The following is a 7,645-nucleotide window of genomic DNA, read 5'->3' as shown; positions in this document are numbered from 1 at the left end:
TTTATGTCACATCTTTTTGCCCTTGAATTCTCCCCTTAATGCCTACTTTCATATTTATTTGATATTTTGTATTGTACCATATCAGTTCTCTTATTTCTTTCTGGATATGTTTTTCATATATTCTTTGTGCTTACCATTGGTATAAAATTTTATATCCTTAATATATAATAATCATATTTGATTTGAAAACAATTTGACCTTTTTCAAATTAAAGCTTACATTTTATTTATGCAGCACTTCACATGCTCTATGCTTTCATGGTTACATTTCCCACAATAACCATTAAATATCAGCACAAACCTCCCCAGCAAATCCTCCCCACCAAATTCAAATGGACAAAACAAACTTTCCTGTAACAGTCATTTTAAAATTACACAGATTACACTGATTTCTGAATTCCAAACCCATGGGACTACTACATGGTACCAAACTGTAGTGAGCCAAAATATAACTGGGTTTTGACACTGCTATATTAAAATTGCTGGCATTTTAAATTCACATCCAAGTTTTTTATGATGCCCTCATTTCCAAGAGAGCAAAGGAAAAACAAATATAAACAACAGATCCCTATGTTAAAAAGGAAGGAAAAACTCACCAAATAGGAACATGCAAGAAACAAGTTTAGGAAATACCAATTTCTATTCAGTACTCAATTAAAAAAAAAAAGTTAAGAAACAATATATCATGCAAATGAAATAATTACAGGAAGCTGGGGAGAATTTTGCTAGAATAAAATGAGTTTTTAAAAGGATTCAGTGTCTGCAAACTGAAATATTTTATGTTTGAAAACTGAAATATTTATTTCAACCTAACTGCTTAATATCTGATGTGTAGGTATGTATATATAGATATGTGTGTGTGTGTATGTGTGTGTGTGTGTGTGTGTGTATCTCATCTATTTTTTCCCCCAGCAGCACTCTAAACTATAGGAGCTATAGATGGTATTGCAGAACAAAATTTTCTGGAATCCTGTGTATGTGCTAAAAGAACAATTATGGATAAAAGGGGGCAGGGATGGGATTGAGCAACAATTAAATAATATTTGAAGTAGAATTTGGACTACTTAGAGAAGATTAAAATAAAGATAAATATAAGGGATGATTTTATATCTGAAGTGACTCAGTGGTAACCTACCATGTATAAGGCCAGATTGCTTTGAAGAATTCATCTCAGATCTTAAACTTCCAAAAAAAAAAAAAAAAAGTACCCTTATATTCATGATTCAATATGTAATTTACATTATATTTAAATTATGCTATACTTAATTATATTCCAATTTCAAATACTTTTCTGCCATTAGGGGAAAAGTAATTTCATAAATATATTCTCAATGTCTGTATTATATTATACATCTAAAGTTGTAAATATTTCCGTAGTTTGTACAGTGGTTGAACAGTTGAAAAGAATGAGATAGAACCTTAGGAAAAATGAATTAGATTGTTAACAAAGCTATAGGAAAATACTAACAGATTTAGTGCTGGGAAAAAGCAAAATCAAGTCTATGCTATGCTCCAAATTTCAATCATCGCCAACCATTATCATCAACTCACTTCTTCTGACATCCTTAATCTACAGTAATAAAGTGTCCATAGACCTACTAAAAATAAATGTGATCTTGGTATAGAGTATTAAACAAGATGTCTACAACCGAAACACACACAGAGCCCAGGCCCATGCTCCAATGATATGTGAGCATTTGGTGCAAAAGTGTGCATAAGTCTGGTAAGTTCAGCCTAGAGATTCCCTTTGGTTGACTTATCCTTCTTCAGCTCCTCTCTCTGCTTCTGCTTCTTCCTCTTGCCACCTTCTTTGAATCCTGCTGAAAAAATGGAGGGATCCCAGTTACTGGTGACCTGAGGTTTATCTTGCTCATTTTCCTCTTCACAAATACAGTGATACATGTTTAGGTAAAGTGGCAGGTCTGTGAGACTTCAGTGAACAGACATTGGCTGGCTGGGAAGGCAGGGCATTTTGTCCTCTTCACCTTCATTCTTATGCAAAGCCTTCTTCATCTGCCACACAATTTATTGTTAAGGACTTTAACAGGAAATCTTCCTCAACTTCTACTCTTTCTTGAACATTCTCAGCAATTCTCTTTTTAGTGATTTTTCTGCCATTAACTATTTTAGTAGAAGTTGATATAGATTTGAAGTTGCCAATCCTACTGCCACCAAAGGATGTTGAAGAAAATGAAGTAAGGTCCCCATGCCCCATGGAACCAAATGAAGTAAATCCTGTATTGGAAGGAGAAAATCCACCTTCAAAAGATGTAAATCCGCTGAGGGCAGAGAAAAAAGATCCTGTACCCCTGTTTCTGGTTTCATGGAGGCCTCTTCAATTTCCAAAATCTCCTCAAATGGGTCTTCAAAGAAGTCAAAAGAAACTGCATCCCTTCCACTAAAAAATTCTCTGAAGACATCATCTGGATTATGGAATGTAAACCAAACTCAAATGGACAATCAAAATAACTTCCACCTCCACCAGAACCATTTAACCCTTCTTTGCCATATTTGTCAGAGATGTCCTGTTTTTTAGCATCTGATAACACCTCATATGCCTCAGCTACTTGTTTGAATTTTCTCTCTGCTTCTATTTTATTCTCAGGATTTTTATCAAGGTGCCACTTCAGTGCCAATTTACAGTATGCCTTTTTAATATCCTCAGGTGAGGCATGTCTCTGCCTGCCTAGAACATCATAGTAATCCACCATGCTTTAACAGATTGTTGGAACAAATCCCAAAGAGGTTGGCAGCCAGTGATAGGAAGGTAGAGAGGCTGGTCAGTGGGACCCATGGTCTCCTCTCAGCTCCATCACAGCTGATTCTGGTGAGGCAGTGGCAGCTATTGAAAACAATTTGACTTTAATGGCACACACACATTGCTTCTATTCCCTTCCATCCCCCCACCACTTTTTGTAAATGTTACAAATTATATCCTTGTATGCTATATGTCCAGACAATAGATTTGTCATAACTTTTTATGCATTTGCATTTTAGAACCTGTGAGAAGTAAGAGTGTCATTTCATACTGAAGAACACAGTGCAGTAATTCTCAATACAATAATTCTGGCATTTTAAATTACCTATATGGTTATCTTTCCTGGAGTTCTTTAAGCTGCTTTGAACCACTGACTAGTGTCCTTTCCTTTTGGTCTGAAGAACTCCCTTTAGCATTGCTTTTAGGGTAAATCTAATGGTTAAGAATTCCCTCAGCTTTTGCTTATCTGGGACTGTGTTAATCTCTCCCTCATTTTTGAAAGAATGTCTCACTGGATACAATATTCTTGGTTGACAATTTTGTCTCTCAAGTCTTTAAATGTTTCAACTCATTACATTTTTACTTCAACAGTTTCTGAAAAGAAATTGGAATTTAATCTAGTTGGTGATCCCTTTTTCATAATACATCATTTTTCTCTTGCAGCTTTCAGGACTCTCTCCTTGTCCTTTTTACTCAACAGTTTTACTAGTATGTGTTGGGACAGATTTCTCTTCAATTCAGTTTAATTCACCATTCACAATCTTGGCATATTGGCTTTGTGGTGACTGGTATTCTCCTTCAGAGATCCTCCTATCAAGCAAATTTCAGGGTCCACCATGTCTTTTCTGGGTCTGTGTCTTGTCCCGATCTTCTGATTGCTAGTAGCCATAGGAGTTCTCCTATTAACAGGAATTTGAATGCCCTCTCTAGTCTCTCTCCTTGGTTTTTCATTACCTTACTTAAAACATGCAAGCCTTTAATCCCAAGCAAATTCTGGAAGGCCAGTACACCAGAAAGGAGTTTCTCAAGTCAATCTTTACCAGCCAGAAGGACAGGCGATTCTGGCAGCTCCAAATTGCCTTGGGAAGGGGATTAAGGAGGGGCCAGGAAGGCGGCTAAGAGCTTTTCCCATGGCTCTCCAAAGCTGTACTTCCTTGATCCAACACTTGCCCAGCAAATTTCCCTCTCCAACTGTCCTCTGTAGCACAGAGGAAGCCAACAAAAGGAGCTCACTGCTGCAGCTAAGACATTTTGGAAGATGGCCATTGAAAGATGACATTTTGGAGAATGCCATTTTGAAATGCAACCTAGGACACCAGCAACGTGCCTTCCTAGCTAACAGAGGTTATCAGGATGCCAGCTGCCTTTCTCCTGTGAAGGTACCCTATTGTTGATGCCTTACCTTGGGCACTTTATGGCCTTAAAACTGTAACTTTGTAACCAAATCAACCCCCTTTATAAAAGCCAATCCATTTGAAGTAGTTTGCATTCCAGCAGCTTTAGCAACCTGGAATAGAACTTAACCAGTTGAGGTTCTAGTTGATGGCAAGGGAAATATAGAATGTGTAGAAAAAGAAAGATGTCACAGATACAAATTATAGGCCTATGTAGAAATGAGGACTACAGCAGCTTTCACATTTTCTCTCTACAAGTTGTATGCATGTGCAAATTTGTATATCCCAATCATTTTCTTCTGGCTCCTTTTTCTCATTAATAATTTATGTACTAGTTTTTGGAAGATAACCTCACAATTTAGTCTTTAGGCAACAAAATATTCAGTGGTACTATAACTGAATTTAGGAGGTAGTTAATAAATCCAAGTTCTTCCATGGGAGCTCTCCCTCAGCCCTAGAGTATTCTTTAGGATTATCTTTTTGTTCTCAATTAAGGGTAATGCCATGTAATAACTTAATAATTTATTTAAGTAAAATTTCCTTGTTCAAATTCCTGTGTGATTTATTTCTCCTGAGTGGATTCTGACTGATACAATAGAGTTCCATTTTAAGATTATATCAGAATTTGTTTACTATCCACCAATGAAGGACATTTGGGTTGGTATCAGTTTGGGGCTATTATGAATAAAGCGTCTATGAACAATCATTCCATGTGTAGAAATATGCTTGAATTTGTCTTAGGAAGACACCTAGGAGTAGTGTGATGATTAGGTTCATGCATCAACTTGGCCAGAAGATGGTTCTCAGTTGTCTGGTTAATCAAACACTGGCTTAGCCATTGCTGCAAAGACATTTTGTGGCTGGTTAATAAAACAGAAGTCTTGTTTATTAAGTTATCAGTCAATTGATTGCATCTATGGCTGATTACATCAACAACCAACTAAGGGTGTGTCTTCTGTAACGAGAGAACACAGTCAGTTGGATTTAATCTAAACAGTGGAAAACTTTTAAGGGAGATGAAAGAACTTTCACTTCTTCAGCTAGCCAGCCTCTCCTGGGGAGTTCATCAAAGACCTTCATCAGATTTGCCAGCTCAAGACTAATAAAATCAGTATTGCTGGTTTGTGTGGTAAGTATATATTTTACTGATTATGAATCCAGCTGTTCTACAAAGTGGGTGTCCTATTCTGCATCCTCAGCAATGTGTGAAATTTCATATTTATCCACATTGTCATCAACATATCATCTGACATACAGTCTACCAAAATGATCATTTTATTAGTCAGGTTTCTCCAGGGAAACAGAACCAACAGGAGATATCTGCAAATATGAGATTTTATAAGAGTGTCTCACACAACTGTGGGGATGCATGAGTCCAAATTCTGTAGGGAAGGATGCATAAGATCAAATTCTGCAGGGCAGACCATGAGTTGACAACTCTAATGAAGGTCCCCAATGAACTCTCCAGGAAAGACTAGCTGGCTGAAAGAAATGAAAGTTCTCTCTACTCCCTTAAAAGTCTTCAACTGATTGGATTATTCCAACTGGTTGAATTCTCTCATTGTGGAAGATATTCCCTTAGTTGATTGTTGATATAATCAGCCACAGATGCAATCAAGTGAAGATTTAATAAGCCGGCCTTCTTGTTTATTAACCACCCATGAAATGTCCTTGTAGTGTTGGTTAGGTGAGTACTTGCCTGACCAGACAACTGAGCACCATCACCTGGCCAAGTGGATACATGAGGTCAACAACAACAGTCCACCCCTTGTCAACTTTTCAACACATCACCTTAAACCATACTTAATCTCTAAACAGAACACAATAACAGATATATGTTTCATCTAAAAAATACTCAGCTGTCTTGTGTACAATGAGAAGCGCACTTAATCTCCCCAGAATAGGGTGCAGGTCCTTAAGTAACAGTCACTCTTAAAATTGATATCCTATAACTTAAAGTCTATGAAATGAAACACACAACTTATGTTATATGATAAGGGGATAAGATTGAAAAGAAAACAAATATATTGCTTTATATACAAATACAATCATCCTCATAGCAAAACATACAAGTCCTCAATTTTGTAAATTGTCACATGGTCATAGTTCCTATTTTTGATCTCCTTCTTCCACTACCCATTCCATGTTCCCTTTACACTCAGCAAGCACTTCAGGTGGCCATGGTTCTTTGCCTGGTGGGGTGACCCATAACTTCATTCCTGAAGTTTCTGGGCCATTGGTAGTACTGCCTGGATTGGATTGTTGCAGTTTTTATTGACTTTAATCACAGCACATAGTAGTACTAAGAGACACTCCAAGGGATCTCCTGTATTCCAGGAAACCTCTTATTTACCTCTATTGTGTAGTTGCTGTCTGATTACCCCTCAGACCAATCACCACAGCCACTACTGTAATCCCCTTCTTTGCCTGTTGATTCAGAGTCATGTAAAGCTCAAAGTGGCCAGGTGGAAACCTTAACTTCCAGTTTAATGAAATAATTAAGTCTCCTTATGGGAACACTTCTCCTTTTAGAACTAATACCTATAGACCAGCAGAGCTTGATCTTGCAGGAAAAGTAAGCAATAATTTTCCTAGTGGATCACTAGGGGTGATAGTGAGTGGTGCCACTCCCATTTCCACCCCTTGATTCCTGGATCTGTGAATTTTGGCTATGGAAGAAACAGCACCATAGAGTGGGTACTGATTCAGAGTATATGCAACCACCTGGACAACACTGCCCCAGACCTGAAATGTATTGCCACTTAGTTGGTGCCATAATTAAGTTTTCAGCAGACAATTCCACCTGTCTCTCAACTCAGCTGCCTCTGGATGATGGGGAGCATGGTAAGACCAGATAATTACATGAGCATGTGTTCATTCCCAAAATTTGTTTTCTGTGAAGCATGTAGCTTGATCAGAGGCAATGCTGTGTGGAATACCATGATCGTGGAGAAGGCATTCTGTAAATCCATGGATAGTTTTGACAGAAAAATTGAATGCAGGGAAGGCAAACATATCCAGACTATGTATCTATTTCAATTAGAAAAAAAATGTCCCTTCCATTATGGAAGTGGTCCAATGTTACCAACTTGCCACCAGATAGCAGGCTGATCACCTCAGGGAATGATGCCATATTGGAGACTGAATGTAGGTCTCTGCTGCTGGGAGGTTGGACACTCAGTAGTGGCCATAGTCAAGTCAGCCATGGTGAGTGTAACCCATGCTGCTGAACCCGTGCTTGACCTCCATCCCTACCACCGTGATCCCTTTGTTCATGATCCCATTTAGCAATGACAGTAGTGGCTGGGAAAAGAGGTTGACAGTTGTCCACAGAATGGGTCCTCTTATCCGCTTGATTATTAAAATTTTCCTCTGTTGAAGTCATTCTCTGATGAGTCTTCATATGAGACACAAATATGTTCATGTTTTTTGCCCACTCAGAAAGATCTATCCACATATCACTTCTCCAGACCTCTTTGTCACCAATTTTCTAA

The 7,645-nt window shown here is 37.9% G+C and overlaps 1 pseudogene; it reads right to left on the bottom strand.

The window, feature by feature from the left end:
- Nucleotides 1-1,992: 1,992 nt before the first annotated feature.
- Nucleotides 1,993-2,710, bottom strand: LOC119513152 (annotated as a pseudogene).
- Nucleotides 2,711-7,645: the final 4,935 nt, after the last annotated feature.

Source organism: Choloepus didactylus, chromosome 1 (assembly GCF_015220235.1).
Source record: "Choloepus didactylus isolate mChoDid1 chromosome 1, mChoDid1.pri, whole genome shotgun sequence".
Lineage (NCBI taxonomy): Eukaryota > Metazoa > Chordata > Mammalia > Pilosa > Megalonychidae > Choloepus > Choloepus didactylus.
Note: the sequence above shows the minus strand (reverse complement) of the source record. Positions and strands in the feature narration are given on the sequence as shown.